This window comes from Rhyacophila brunnea, unplaced genomic scaffold (genome assembly GCF_057557595.1).
Source record: "Rhyacophila brunnea isolate RB1 unplaced genomic scaffold, BYU_Rbru_1.0 scaffold_11, whole genome shotgun sequence".
Lineage (NCBI taxonomy): Eukaryota > Metazoa > Arthropoda > Insecta > Trichoptera > Rhyacophilidae > Rhyacophila > Rhyacophila brunnea.
In genome coordinates, this window is record NW_028232763.1 from 38033766 (window position 1) to 38051730 (window position 17965).

Sequence of the window (17965 nt, forward strand, 5' to 3'; positions counted from 1 at the left end):
TTTGAAAATATCAATATTAGCGTAGTAATATAGCGCCGCAGGCAACTTTTTTTACTATAAGAGCAAATTTGTAATTTCTGTTTATCTCACTTATCTGGTTGACCTACCACGCCGCCCCCCCTCCCCTCCCCTGGGTCACCAGGCTAGAGCGCTGTCAGCCCCCCTCTTGTGGGAGCCATGCACCAAAATTTAATTAATTAAAATTTTTTTTATTTGATAAAAAACTAAATATACAAACAACATAACACACGACGAAGAACTAAATGTACATCTTTCCATGTATTTGTATTATCAATATAATAATCTGGTAGGTCCTTTGGTACATTTGTAGAAATCTTTGTCTTAACTCCTTCAAATTTATCAGAACACGTCAATATATTTTCATTCTGACCTTGCATTGTTTTATTACGTCTATGCAGGTGCTCACATATATTACCAGCCACGTACGCAAATTTGGCTATTTGTATAAAAGTATTGTATAATATACAAAAGTATTTGTATTTTTTTTTTCGAAGCAATGCTCCGCGGCACACCGGTTGCGGAGCACTGCCTTAGACAACGCTTAATATCATATTATTATCAAGTCAAATACTAAAGAATATTTCTAGTACTCATCGTTCAGTACTTTTCGTAGTATTTGCTATTTTTAATGGTATTATATTTAATACATTTTCATTGCGTACCTTAAGTGCATGCTATCTAAGTATCGTTTTTTTTAATAATTAAATTAGAATACATCGGGTACCAATGCACATGTCTGTGTATTTATTAATATGTTTTACTAATGTCAACGGATAAACAATATAACTACAAGATTAATGTAAGTATGTTACATTTTTTATTGAACACATAAACATAACTTAAAAAATGTAAAATATGTACACAAATTGGGACTTAACTATAAACATTGCATTGTGCGCTCTGTGATTTACCACTTATATAATAATATCTATGTACTCACTAATCACGCAAAAAAATCCTAAAAATATGCAACTGAGGTGTTTTTTTTTTAATTTCTATTCTAAAATATTTTTTTCTATTGAATTAAACGGTTACCACTTTATAACTTTGCACTCCAGCTCTAGCATGGCAATGGTGTAATATTCGAAAAATATATTTTTTAAAATTTATTTATTTATTACTACATAATCTCCTATATATTATTATCCTAAGAAATTTTGGGAAATACGTCAACTTTTTTATTTAAATACCACTTTGTTGATTATTAAAGGAATTCACTTCAATTTTTGGAGTCCCGAATCTACTTCCATTTGAATCGGGCACAATCTGATAAAACTCGACACAATCACAGATAAAATCGTTTTTAAATCGCGTTTTACATCCGTCACCATACATCTTCGCATCTTGCTAGCCATCTACGGCAAATTGATTATATTGTCACTTAATTCTTTTTATATTTCACAAATCAGAATTAATGTTCCACCAAACTATTCAAATCTGTAAGTAGCACATTGGCGTGCTACAAGAAATAAATACATCTTTCCTCACTAATTACTACGAAAATATAATCTAAAACCATGTCACTGCTTTTTATCTGTCAAAATAATTGACTTAGATTGTCATTTGTTTTCTTTCGCAAAACAAGTTCATTTGACGTACCAGATTTCAAATTTAGAATTTGCAGGAATAAGTAATCGAAAAAATGTGACATTTCTATTAGCACCCATAAATAATCAATTTCAATCAAGACATTTATTGTAAGATGAAGATAATTTTAATAATTCCATCAATAAATTGAATAATTTCAGACTTAATAAATAAGAAACTACATTATATAGGTACATATTACGCTCTTCTCAATATTATAGTAAGTCGACTGTGATCTGACAATAGTATCTATCTGCAGTTTTGGTAAATTCTAGGTTATTGGTGTATTTTGTACAAAATGGTGACGGATCGATTGGAAATATTATTGTTCTACGAAAAAAATCCTAAAATGCTCAAATTTGACGTGGAAAATAGTGTCTATCTGCATCGAAGTGTCTAGAAACTAAAAAGAAATATTATCTATCTGCGTGATTTATTTTATTATGACATTACAATTTTCATACATCTTTAAATGACTGTTTTAGTACTAATATTAAATCATTTCACTTGAAAAATAAAAATAATACTGATACCGACAAAAATAGTTTTTTGAACCCCCTGAAAAATTGACTATAAATGTCAGATAGATACTATTGTCAGATCAACGTCGAAGTATCACACACTTCCATATAAAATAGATAGGTAGTTATCGTAATTCAGTAATAATTGTATTATTTTTACATTTCGTTGGTAAATGAAATTCATGTGACGTTTAATACAAGTAATTAAACATTAATAATGTTTAGGTATATATTTTATAATAATAATTACATATAAAATTACAGTAACCTTTCTTCTTCTTTTATATCATTAGTAACTATTAATATTAATAAAAATTAAATTGCAATAATGTTTCTTTTGATAATGATATTATGCATGTTGTTTGCTATTTCATCTTTTATTTCTTCTAAGTGAAATATATACTTATAGTCAAATTTAGTCGATTATGACCTTTATACGACACAATTAGGTACAATAAGTAAGTACCTACCTGTTTCTTTTTCCATTTTTGTACATGATAAAAATAATATTTTTTTTATTTCCCCACAAAGATAATTTGTTAAATAATAATTTTAGCATGTTGAAATTTATTCATTAGTATATTAAGAACTTACGAATTTTAAAATAAAGTACCATTTTTGCTCCTAAGCAAAGCATATGGACACACCCCTTCAGAGTGGTAATTACGAGTATCTTAAAAGACTTATTATAAGAAATAGTGGGTGCAATCTAAGGTGATCCCATTGAATAAATAAAACGTATTATATCGCAATAATCTAAATGTATGAAAAATAAGACTATCCTGCAGTGGCGATGGGTGGAGGTAGGGTGGATCCACCATAGATAGTACAGACTAAACGTTGTTAGTTATACGTATTTATTTACATTGAACTAAGACTACAATTTACAGATAGTGTTCTCATTCATTCATATTTATTTTCGTTAAACTATGAACATACATTACACGTCATGTTGTTGGTTAGTTTTTTAAATTCAATTAAACCCTGGGAAACCAAGCCATAATACGCATCTGTCTATAAAATATTTAAAATTATGACATTAAACCATACATCATTTTGGATATTTAATAGATAGAATAATATTTTAACTACTATTGTTTGGTTTAGGCAGGGTTTAATGAATTATAAAATCTAACCAACAACATGACGTGTAATGTATGTTCTTAGTTTAACGAAAATAAATAAGAATGAATGAGAAAGTGCAATATATAAACATATTAGGTATATTCTATTAAAATGTCAGTAGTAGCAATCGGCGATTGCCAGCTGTTCTGCTAGGCCTATCAGTCTGAAGTGGTGTCAGACGATATTGTAAAGGCCAGACTCCAGAATAGACTACGCATATGATCCCGAATTTATATTGGCAGTGACGACTTGCAAATCGTAAAACTGACAAATCAGCGAAATATCAAACTGTCTGAGGAGAATGAAAATCTATGACGAAGGGAAAATTATGGCGCCGCCTATGCATACTTCACAATTATATTAATATCCAATACCGCCAAGCCGTCTGCAAGACCTAGCGAGACAGACTGGCGAGAGCCAGCTGGCTCAGCTAGTAATATATAAATACAAGTGAATATTATATGGACTAATTTAATGCGAGGTAATCACGCAAAGACGCGCATGAGTGTAGTAAAAAGTGCAAATAAAGTGCAAAGTTATAAAGTGATAATTACATACTATAGTAATATATACAGATTTATTATATATATGTAGATTTAGTAATTTATTGAATTAGGATATTTCATCGTGATTGGTTGTTAAGTATTATTGGTAGCACGATAAAGCATGGCATGTTATGGAATGCGATAATTATAGGTTCAACCCCCATTCCGTGTGTCATGGGAATATTTATAATGTGTTTAAACTAAAGAATATAATGCTACATTATTAAATATTTTGTAATATTCATTTGAATACAAAAAAATAGTTAATTGGTTTTTTATGTAAGCTTCTTATGTGAAAAATATAATAATATATATGGATATAATATTTAATAGTTGTTTATTGTGAGATAATACATTTTATATATTATTATGATTTTATATTTTTAATTAAACCATTTTTGAATAATAAATATGTTTTAAGAATTAAATATAATTTTTGAACATACATCATGTTTTTAAATCACTTTTCCATACAAATTCGAAAAATTCTGGATTTCGATACAATCATGGAGTAAATAGCACCTATAAAGCATTTTGCTTTTGTTTGAAAATTTCTGTATGGATAACTTAATCGACAAAACTCATTCGATTACGATTGATGTAGGTTCTTTATCCATTCGGGAAAAAAAGTATATTTGTCAGGTGGTTGAAAATTTAGTATGTGTCTATATAATAATAAAGCACTGGTACTGTAAGTAGTATCTTGCAGTATATTAATTTCTGATTCTGACAAAAATGATGATTATAACTTAGCGGCAAAGGGTAGAAGTAGGCTTTTAAGATCCGTCATAAATAATTGTGCAAACTAAACTTTGTCAGTCAGTCTTCGGAACCCCGCTGGCACTGGCTGCGGGTTGGTAGGGAAAACTGCGTCCAATGCCCTCTGCATTTTGTTGATTCGCTGATACGGTTTCTCGAGAAGGGTTTGAAAATCAAAAGGTTACGTAAAACGTCGAAGTCACCACTGAAGAGAATTATGAAGTGTGTGGAGATAAAGTCGTGCTTGGAAGTTTCGGAGAGACAGTTTAGTTATCGCTATAAGAATAAAAAACCTCAATGATGACAGAATAATATTATAATCGCGGGTACGGATTTAATGATGAGACTGATGTTATTGAGAGATTAATAGTATCGTGATTCTGGACTCGAGTGAATGATGGTTGACTGTATCCAGTGATCTGACATTGTCGCAATTAAATACATCATAATAAATACTATTGATCTAGATTCTAGATTATGATCGAGGAAATGCTGAGGATTGTTTCCGCTACTTTGTTTTGTTTTAACAACAAAACAAAAATATTGATGTGTATCACGCTTGTAATGCTGAGTGGTATTTTGGTTAGGAGATGAGGTAGGGAACCGGAGGGTTGGTTGGTTTGACTCCCAAATGAATAACTCTGAATTTGGTGCGTGAATGCAATACACCCAGGTTTTATTATCTCCTTCGAAATAAATATTAATTTAATTATTACAGATGAGTTTACAGATTATAATTTAGATGAGTGAAATCACGAGTATGCATTCTGATGAATTACGAGTTCGACCGGGCGAAGTGTAAGATAACCTTACAGTTGTATCTTTGATAACTGAATGACGATGTTGCTTTCTTCTACTGAGTTTTTTTATACTGATTTGAGACAAAGGAAATGCTATGTTAGCTTGAAGCGAACGACCTAAACATGCATGTCATTGTTTACTGCATGACCTATGCAGAGTTTATGCCCTGGTCAGCAGTTCCCGAAAAATGATTCTTTTTGCATTGCGAAATCGTATTATAAAATAATTAATAATGCATTTTAATATACAAAGTTGCAAGACTGCATTCTTCAACAATCGAAATAGGTATGTACTTACAATAACAATGAGTTGTATATTATTAAGTTTGCATTCCGAATTATTACAAATAGTTAATTTAGCAGGAAAAATATTATGTGTTATTATGAAATCATTGTCGAGGTGGTTTTACTCACCGAGTTTACTGACCTTAGAGTGTGCCATCACCAATGATTAATAGACATACTTAGCAACTGATTACTTACAAAGTAACGTAGGTTCTAAGGTACTTAAGGTGACGCATCAGTGAAACGGAAAATAATTTTCAACTGTAGGCGCGACGAAATTTTGGACTCGCTCGCATTCAGTGAGAGAACGTCGAGCTAGAAACACGTCACTTTGCTTCGTGATGGCGACGGGCCAATTAATTCTTAAATCGTGTAAAGATGATTAAAAACGTTACCCATTTACTTTAAAAAGAAAACATGTCAATGAATATATTATTATTGTTACTAATAGAAGAATAAACAGAACATAAAATGGACGTATGTTGGATTTATATGACAAATAATATTTCGTTTAACAGGCGTCATTTGCACCCGCGACCCGCAATCCGCGCATCGCCTAGCAACGATCTTTTTAGACCGTGCCTCAACTGATGTACGGCCTTAAACAAACTATGATGTTAACTTAAATAATATACACTATGATCGAGATTCATGGTGTTCCCACAGTATGATTGCGATATACGTATTTGTTTTCATTGAACTAAGACTACAATGTGCAGATAGTGTTTATTAGTTTTTTAAATTAAATTAAACCCTCCGTTAACTAAGCCATAGTATTATAATATAATAGTAAAAAAATATTTGGCTATCTACAAAACATATAAAATTATGATATTAAAATAATAATACATAATTTTAGTTATTTTATAAATAAAAGAATATTTTTATCGGCTCTACCATAGCATAGGTACCAAAACTATTGTGGTTTGGTAAGTTAGCGCTTAATTGACTTTTCAAAACAATCTTACACTATCTACACATTGTAGTCTTAATTTAGTTAAATGAAAACAAATACGTATGACTGACAAAGTTTAGTATACACAATTTAAGTCCGATCAACAGACTACATCCACCCTTCGCCAATGTATAATTAATGGCTAGGGTCTTCGTCGGCCCCCCTACCTATCGCCAAGATTAAAGGCAGTGTGATGCTCTACAGTAGAGTTTCCTAAATTGTGTTCACGTTAAAATTAACGTTATTTAGTGTATTTTTAATATTTATATCCACTCTAATCATGGAATTATCAAGTAATGACATAATTAAAAATTAATTCGCACGACCACATGATATTTTAAAATATAACCGTTAATAAAGAAAAATAGCAGGCGACTTTTTTTTACTATTGGAGCAAATTTGTGATGTGTGTTTATCTCACTTATTTGGTCGACTCGCCACGCCGGGCCCCCAGGCTAGAGTCTTGTCGCCCCCCTCCTCTTGTGGGAGCCAAGGTATAACTATATTGTAAAATCCACAAATACAAAAAGAATAAAACACAAAAGTATCCGAGCAAGATTACTTACACCATATTTTAAAAGTTTATTTATGAAACAGCTTTTTTCCACAACTTTTCTCACATTTAAAAGAAAAGACGACGATATAAAATAATATTTTACTCTCGCGAACACCGTCTAAGGAAAATGAACGATTTTTTCACACACTATAAAAAGCTCCAAAGCGTTCACTTTGAATGCGAAAACTTTTATGCTCGGGTCATTTTTGTCACGTACCCACTGACCCTGATATTGATAAATTTGTCGCCCATATGCTGCCTTCTCATATTTCATACTTGTATAATGTAATGTACCTACCCAACGAAACTTTTCTACGTCGATATCGCTCACGCATAATGGCTTACATTTTTCACAAAATAAAGTATTACTTTACACAGAAAAAAAGGAAACACAGAATATTAATAGCGACATTACATATTCTTCTTTATTACAGGCTCTACAGCCTGGGATGGACCTTTACTAACTCATTCAGACTTCTCCACTCTATGTATCATGGGATGCTGCCAAAAGTTGGTTAGTCGATAATTATTTAGGTATGTAGATTTGACAACGGATTAATTATGTGCCTATATTTTATATAAATATGTATGCTATAAAAAAATTAAAGTCATTCGATATATTTATAAAACATGCACATAAAGCACAAATTAATTGAACGTAGTTATGCAGAATGTAGCCAGTCCACAATAATATCGAGCTGAGATAATGGCACTTTAGCAACAACATGATATTAAAAATGTATGTAAAATGTTAAATTGAAAGTAGTATTTCATTTCAAGAATATTTTTTTTGCGGCTTGGCTATTTTCAGCAGAACGTAGAGAAAACCTTTTCGCATTTATGATCTATATCATATCTCATTTATTTTTATTTTTTGTGGACTGGCTACTTTCTGCATAACTATGTCCAATTAACATTATAGCGCCTGTACAAATGCATGAATGTACTGGCGGCAATAGTGCGTATTTTAAACTATCGTGACAATAACTGTTTACATGTAAAAGTTCTGACTGTCTCTCCAATCTCATTCTTCAAGAGTGATCGAGACGCGATGTTGTCATTTTATGGTACTATTTTATATAATTTGACAGATAGTAAAGATCGGTCAACCTGAAAATTCGTTCGTACTGCAGGTGCACTGTCGTTCTACTTCGCAGGCGCAGATCGAAAAAATCTTAATGTCACAAAAAAATTCAGAAGTTACCGAACTTTTTTGATTCATGCATGCAATCTTGCCAACTACAAGATAATACATGTTTACCCATACATTTTCTTACTGTCAACAGTAAATCCATGCACGTGTAAATGGGGTGTTATGCCTGATTTTTAGGGTATGTCAAACTTCAATTTACAATTACTCCATAACATGATTTCGAGACTTTTGGCAGTAACCGCAAGGAATATTCCTTCAAAAATAAGCCATATTTTCGGCATTTGGCTAAAAAAATAAGCAGAATTAACTACAACATCTCTAATATTAATAATATCAACCTACAGCGAAGCTACTCAATTCCGAGAAGGCCTTACACCAACATGTTTAAAAATATACTTTCATTTCGCTTAGATGGGTCATTCGGACTTGACCTATTGATGCCTAATCGATTTCATTTAAATGATAAACTGTATTTTGCTGAAAACGTCTCCTTTACTTAATAAATACCGTTCTTTATAACAACTTCTTGACTTTTGTAACACTCCCTACTTTCACATCTTGAGCATGGCAAGTAAAATGGTTATGACTCTGTCCAAGCGTTATCAATTATTATTATTCTAATACTATTTTTTTGCCTCTATTCCATTAATATTGTTAAAAAAACTGTGAGATCATGACCTATTTTGTTTAGTTTAAAAGCATGATTTATTAGCGTATAATATACAATGACAAAATAAATCCCAAACATAATAATGTATGATATTATTAATTCAGTTAGCATTTACTTGGTAGAATTCTATTTTACAAAAAATGAAAATATAATTAATATTAAATTCTACAGGTTTTTAAAAAAGTTTGTCGATAGCTATTTCGGTTGTAACACCATTATCAAGACTGTTCAGATAGGCCGTTTGCCTTTGCTTAAATACTATACGTATAGATAGAGACAGAATACATTTTCTTATTCGTTCAAACAATATTATGACTTTGTATACTTAATATTAATTCTAATATTATTAATACTTTGAAAACCCTAAGTGGGTTTTTAATGGATATCAAAATTTACAAAATTTATCAAAAGTACAGTGTTGGAGTGCTTTGGTTATTTATTGACATTATTAATCAATTAAAATATTATAGTATAATTTTCTTAAGCATGTGCTTAAATTATATTTAATAGTGGTGACGAATACATTACCAAATTTTCATTAATTATGTGATTTCTTTTGGATAATTCGCGATTAATTTCCAACTGTTCGAGTAAATTTAATTTTAGACCTTTGTTACATATATGCAAACATTCTGGCGTTTTATTATTACTGATGCTATACGAATTTGATATCAAATGTTTAGCGAACTGAGAATCTGTTCGACCATTCTTGAAAGATCGGAGGTGTTCTTCGAAACGAGTTTTTATAGGCCTGCCAGATTGACCAATGTAGCATAGACTACATGTTACACATGATATTTTATTAACTCCGCTTTTCTCCAGTTTGTTAATTTTATCTTTACTATTTTTTAAGTTTAATCCTATATTATTAGTAGCTTTAAATGCTACGTTAACGCTATGTTTAATTTCTTGATAAATTTTGTCTGAAATAATGCCGTGATAATCAATGGAGTTGTAATAACGATTTGAATCTTTAAAGTTAGGGTATATTGTAGATCTAGCTAATTTAAGTTGTTTTTTATATAATATTTTATCTAGCATAGATATTGCATATATTATCCATTACTTAAGGGTATTTGTTTAATGGTATGTAGTTCATCCTCAAAATCTAATTTGTTCATGGGCACGCTAACTAGCCACACACTAACTTCGCCACTGCATTTCTTATGATGAGAGTTGCATTTTATGTAAATTATTATAAATGCATAATCAAGGTTCCTCGTTTACAAACCGATTACATTCCAACATCCTGTAATTCTCCTTAATGTTTAGATGTATCGAACAGAACTACGGAATCCTGATACTAATTTTCTGTAGGAAGAAGAAAAAAACTTTCTGAAATGTTTTATTGAGTCAACATACATGGAGAAGGTAGAAAATTAAATTTTCAATACTGAAATAAATAATAAATAAGTGAAAACTATTATTCTAACTTAAGAATTCTTGACAGTTAAATTACAGTAAGTCCATTTGTGGTTTTAATATTTAATGCATTATATAAAATGTATAATATCTAACTAGGTAATGATAAAGTCGACATCAAAGAATATCATTCCGATCCAAATGAAATACATACACGATTTTGTCGCACCAAACGTGTATAAAACACATATAAAAAATTGTCTTTTTAAATAAAATTAGCATTATACCTAGGTTTTTTCTAAACCAACTTTTGAACTTTCTAAGAAATATGTCTGGCATATAAATAATTAATACGGTATCTGTACAAACACGAACCATACTCAGTGGTAAATATTATAATATATTCGAATGTATTGAATTGTATGCTTTAAGTGTAGTGAATCCATTTTTAACCCACTTAATTAAGTTAAAAAATGTTTTGTATTCGCATATGATATAATTAATTTCTGTGCAGCTTCAAGGATGTTGTCGCTTTAAAGCGATATTACAAGAACGATCTACTTGATACTGGGCTGAAATGATAAAAGAGGCGTGGTGTTGTACCTAGTAAAATACGCGGTACAATACTTGTCGTAATATTCCGATCCTGTCTCAGGTGTAGTAATAATTATTAATAATAGTATAATAGTAACTCTTATGAAAATACCTTCAATAATGTCAATATAAATACATATTAAATACAATACATAATATTATAGAATTATAAAGCACTCATGTATAATTCTGTGAGTTTGTCTATCCAGTGGGTTTAAGGCCGTCTCTGTGGGCGTTTAGTACTTTCTGGGTATAAATTCTATACTATTTGTTGATATCTTATTATAATATACTCTTTACATAATTATAAATTATGCTATCAATATGGTTCTTCTTAAAAGCTACATATTATAACTTATTGATTTATTTAGTAAAAGTTATGTTTAGTAAAAAGTATAACATCCTTGTATACGAGAACTTACAAATTAAATTAAATTAATCACAATACGTGTTACCTGATTCCACATTATTAAATAATGATCGGGGCCAATTTTGTCGGTTTCAATGGGAAATTCTCAACTGGATTGATTGTAAGAATGTCTTACATAAGAAAAAAAGTTCCCTCATCATTTTTATATTACACAGAATAAAACAGCACATTTTTAAAATAAAAAATGTATAATATACCTATACTATAATTTATAATACCTACGAGGGTAATAACAATATGTAATAATATATTTTATAAGCCACAATTATACAGTAAAAATAAGTAAGTATAATATAAGTATTGTACAGAATTAAAAATTGGACTGATTCAATTTTAAATTATAAAAATCAATGACATTACTTGCAATTCATCACTATACCGCTTCTATCTAAGCACTTTATGAAGTAGGTTATTTTAAGAATATTTTTCGAAATCTTTTGATGTTTTGAAAAAAAAATATAAACTAGTACCAATAATTTAGTTTATAAGCTATACAAGTTTCATCGATATTGGGTCATTAGTTTTTGAGTTATAACGGAATAAACAAATAGACAATAATAAAAAAACACTATATATGTTTCATGCTAATCTACATATAATGGAAATAGTCAAACCGTTGATCAATAGGCAAATATTGCCAAATCTCAGATGGATACTTCTATTTTAATATTGGTAGTACATCATATTATATATTTTGTTTATCATTTTTTTTATTTCATCATAATAATATATTCAATAGAAACAGGAAAACTATATTGTACTGCTATTATTGGAAGGAATTATGCAATCCATGTGCACAGCTTTACGACAAAATATGTCCAAGCGGAACGTGCGTCGTCTAAAACACATGTTACTTTACCTGATTCTTCCATAAGGATAAACATTCTATATAGATTTTCTACATACATATTTTTCAAAAGAAAATAATGAAAAAATATGTAATAAATTACTTATATTCAATTCTACTGCATGTTATTATATTATAATATGATAGTTCTTTTGATTGTAAGAATGAGTTTTATTGGTATTATAATCAAAATACCTGTCGACTAATAAAACAACGTCTATAATTTAAAAAAAAACCGACAAAAACCATTTTTTGCAGAACAAATGGGGTTTGTCTATCTTGCAAAATTACGCAATTCAAGATTGCGCAATTATTAATATTTGTATTTTTTATTTTTCGGGATTCCGGCCTTCGGGATTCCGGCCATTCGGGATTTCAGCATTCGGGATTTCGGCATTCGGGATTTAGGCCTTCGGGATTTCGGCTTTCAGGATTTCGGGCATTCGGGATTTCGACCCAAACCCACAATATATATCATCATTTTGTCAATTAAAATTCCATTTCAACGTCCACGATAGCCGCGTGGTTACGGTGTTGGTTTATAAAGTCGTGGGACCCGGATTCAAACTCAGGGACGTGCTGTTTTTCAAAATGTATTTCAACCCAGAGTCTAATAGATAACATCCATATCTTGTCAAAATAAAAATTGTCAACTTAATCTCCATTCTGTGGAGGCCTAAAATAATCATATAATGGAATATGGTTTTTAAAAAATGGAATTCTATCAAGTAAATGTTAATAATATCCTGATCACTGCCAGAGCCAAGTTAACTCATTAATGTATGTATCTCGCATTAGACCATGACGAGTTAACACGTGCTTTCTTGTAAACATCATAAATTCTGAATAAACTGTTTGTGTGTATTTTATAAACAATATTTATCAATTTAGTGTGAAAATATTCACTATAAACTCGATAAATATGTTGATTTGGTAGGCTTTCACAAAAGTGTATCATTCTGTTCCTATTTCATATTTTAAGCGAGTTATTTTATTCCAAAAATAACTGGCCTACACTTAGTAAAAATTGACTAGCAGTGAAAAGGGTAATTTATTAATAAAGATAAATTTATAATTATTTTAATTTTTCTTAAGAAAAGATTTAACATAATGATATTAAATAATAATAAATATTTATTGAAAACTTTTGAAACATATCTTTTTGCGTACATAAGTTCTTTTACAATTTAATATAATTTAATATTTTTGTATGTCTCCTGTGTATGTGTTATACTGCTCTGAATATATTTTTTAATTATTGTTTACCATTGGTATAACATTGAATTTTTCATTCAATCATTTTACTTTTTGCGATCCTCTTATAGTGTTAACTTATCAAACATTAGATATTTCCCAACAGAATCTGGAAATCTATCTATTACCCTATATGTTTCTTAGTTGATAACTCCACCCCTTTAGATGCCTTGAGCATATTATCGTAAACAGCAACAGCGTACTATCTTTGAATTACATACACAGCTTAATTCATCATTAGCATGCACCTTATAGGCTAAACAAATAACTTACAGCCATGTTTTCTGAAAACCTGTTTCAAATAAACCAAACAGAGATATTGATATTTTATTAGCTTTATACCTACGATGCCAAAATGCAAAATCTTATTATAATATTTTATATAATCTTATATATATATATATATACCCTTAGCTGCGAATTTATAAATACGAATACGTGATGACAAATTTATTATTAAAAACATTAAATAAATGTTATTATTAATAATATTATCAACATAATAATAATACACATAGTTTTAAAAAAATATTAGGGAAAAAGCTAGATTGGTTTAAGGAAAATACTTCGTAAGTATGATAGTATCTTAAGTTCTATGTAACGTATTGTAATAAACGGTCAAATAGCAAACTCTCCCAAATGTGACCGAGAAAACTGGCCTCAGAAAAAGGCAATCGCATTTCAATATGACCCTTTTTCACATATTATTAAAATCAAAGTCAAGATAAGAATTTCTTTGCCTCATTTATGATTTTCGTATGATTCTGCAGAATTTGAAAGCAAACTACTTGCGTCTTGATTTTTTCTTTTACAAAAATATTTCTGTTAGAAAAATACACGAGTTTTTTTGTAATACCAGCAAAACGACGTTTTTTCTTAATAAAGATTTCGTTTGAACTGTTTTCGAGGAATATTATTTTGTATTTGATAAAGGAAATTCAATGTGAATTCTACGCTACGTGGCTATTTTCAGTAGCATGATGTACTATGTTACGTGTACTTAATAAATATTTCATAAAAAACTATATTCTTTTTCTTTTAAAAGAGCTATATTCGGTACTGTAAAATATTTGCTTAAAAAGTCACGATACGAGTACAAGTTAGTTTAATCTAACACATTTTCAATAATGAAATTTTATTTTCACCATTCTTTCGGGATATTATAAAATATAATTTCAGTTAAAAATCTCTTGGTACCTACACAAGATACATTAGAATATTTTAATAGGGTTAACGTGATATCGGATATGGCGTTTCGGTATGATTTGCGTAATTATGAATGATGTTGCATTATTAAATCTTGTTCAGTATTTTTTGATCTAAGTTGTATAGGCTTCCGTTTGAATCATTTTTTACGACTAGAGTTTTGACTTCTGATATTTTCAAGCACCGTGCATATTCACATATTATAATATGGTATTATAATTACATGCTAACTTAAGACGGTACTTCAGTGAAACGGAAAATAATTTTCAACCATAGTTGCAACGAAATTTCGGTCTAGCTGGCAATCGGAGAGCGAAAGTCGAGCTGTGTACACGTCAATTTGTTTTGTGATGGCGACGGGGGAATTAATTCTTAAATCGCCTTAACAGATCGTAAAACGATTTTATTCGGATTAATCCTGACATTAGAGATATTAAATCATGGAATTGCTTTATATTAAAATACTTATTGTTATACTACTAAATAAACATAAAATTATTGTAAAATAATATTATTCAGAATATTAAATACATATCTATTATGTTTAGTTCTTTGCGATGAAGCCATTCTAATAAATTTTTTAAATGGTTCAATGTGGTGTTTCTCTAATCACTTTTGACAGATAATTTAAAATGGCAAAGATGACATCTATTGAGAAAAACTGTACAGGAAGAATGCATTAAGTAAGACTTAATGCATATTGTATGTTACAAGCTCAAGTCATATGATGCTTTCTGCCAGAATAAAAAAATAACAATATAATTTCATAATGTTTCTATATTCAAACTCTTAATATATATATTAATAAAGTAGGTAGTGTGTAACATGTCATACATTTTGGTATTTAAAACAAAATTCCATCAAAAATTGACTTAATCCGTTTTATTAGTATACGCTCGAATTATCTAATATTTTTAAAGCAGGCAATGAGTTTCATAGTATACGGCAATCATTAATTATACTTAAGTGACAATACCTACACTAAATTCGTCAGAACTTAAAATGATATTATGGTATTTTCAAAAGTCAGTGAAATACATACGCGTATTTGATTTAATTGTATCATTCAAAAATTATTGCATTAATTATATTATTATAATACAATAAATTATATCATAGTGCCTGAAGATGCCGGTCGCTAAAAGTATTTCAAATGTAATAATACAAAGCTTAGGTTAATAATTGTCTTTTTCGTCGGGATTTGGTTCTTTGCTTGGTTCTATTACAATCGGTATTCAGCGACATGCATGACATTTATTAGTCAATGTGAAAATAATTTTATAGAAACCTACATAAAATATTACGACGAATACTGGGTGTCCGGTGGTATGACTTTAGGAGTAACGAGGAGATAAGAGAACGCACCAAGCAGCCTTTCATTACGCTGAAAGCGAAGAGGCGACGTTGGACCTGGCTCGGCCACGTGCTGCGGATGCCAGAAGAGAACTTCAACCTGGCTTGCCTGTTCTTCAAGCCAACCGGATTCCGGTGTCCTGGAAGGCCACTACAATCTACAGAGTGTATGCGACGGAGCTAAGGGATGCTGGTTTGGCCTGGAACGAAGCAAGAAGACTGGCGAGCGACAGGGATTCTTGGAGGCGCCGCGTGGTGTCCATATGCTCCAGCTAAGGGGCGGATATGGCAAAAGAAGAAAGAAGACATAAATATTACATTTAATACATTTAATAATTGGTAAATATTATTGTGTACGGATTAAAATGTATTGAATCAATTTAATAGTTAATTGTTATCTCATGCAGACTTCTCTCAACAGTAATGTTATAAGTTTTTTTTAATAAAATAACGCCTCAATTTAAGTCAAATAAGACGTGAAGATACTATTAACAGGCTGAAACGTGGATTTTATACTTTCCTCCATTCCGCAAAATTTCCTAACAACGCATGAATGTTGAATTTACTTCTTCGCCTAACAGTGAAAGCTTTACTACAATAGGAAATACATATTGACTTTCCTGAACCGACTGGAATGGTCAGTAGTTGGGAGAGCAGTTGATGTTATATGACGTTATTTCAATCGGGCCAGCAAGTAATATTTTATGCCTTGCTGAACTGCTATTGAATGGGAAAAGCGTATTTGCTTTGCGAAGTTTACAATAAACCAAGTCAAGTTTGACAGTTGAAGTTAAAATTGTGCTGCAGTGAAATGAAAATATTTTTTTCAGAAATTTTTCATGATGTGAACTAAACGTACCTACCCAATGCTATTTTTAGTGCTTTTAAATTGTTGAAAATAATTCTACATTACAGTATGATAAGTCGAAATGAATGAAAAATGAAATCTACAAATTTTGCAAATGAAAAATAATCAAAAGTAAATATTATAAGTGCTATGAGAGTATAAAAATGTTATATAATGTGAAAATTGAATCTCTTGGAGAAAAGCAATTGGCCAAGTAACTTTTAACAAGAAAAATGAAGTAATAATACAATACGTAATAGAGTGCAAAATACATAGAAAATAAAATAATAAAGCAACCTTTGAAATAATTATTACAATTAAAACAAACACAAAACAGTAAAAAAAATACTATTCGCTTCTAAGATGAGTATACAATTTGATATATCGACTGCTTAATCTACAAACCAGAAAAATGCACTTTTGGTCATTTTTTATGGCATTTCATGCCATGATAAAAATCATTTTTTCTATACTCACACAAAATTTCAAACTCCTAAACCTATAGATAAATTTAATGTGTTATCAATATTCACACAAAACAGCCAACTGCAGTTACCAAAATTCTAATATCATAAATGAAACAACTCAGCTTTTTATATAAATTTTCTTTATTTATATAAAATGGAAGCTAAAATAGTGTATTAATTCATAATATAGCTTATTTGTAAAAAAAAATCCAAGTGTATTTTTGTTTTTGTTAAATTCCTCTCGATAGTTAAATCATTAAGTCTTTTCTCCTTTCTGAACAATTTGTCCAAATGGCGCCAGTTTGCAGACGATATGGCCAATACTGAATAATCCTAAAAATATTGTTGGGCTTAGTTTTTTTTTACTGAATTATGGAATTTGAGTCCTACTCGTCATGTATATGCAGACGCGATTTGTGCACGACTACCTTTCATGACGCTATAAACGTATCAGAATAAAAATATTTCAGTGCCATATTTCCTTGTCCCGAAAAGAAGCTGCATTGGACTGATGTAGCAACCGTGCACATTGGTGCTTAAAGAAAGAGTTTAGAAAATAAAATAAAGAATTTCGATGTGCTCTGCCGCCATTTATCTTTAGGGATTTGAAGTATCCTCTGGTACCCGT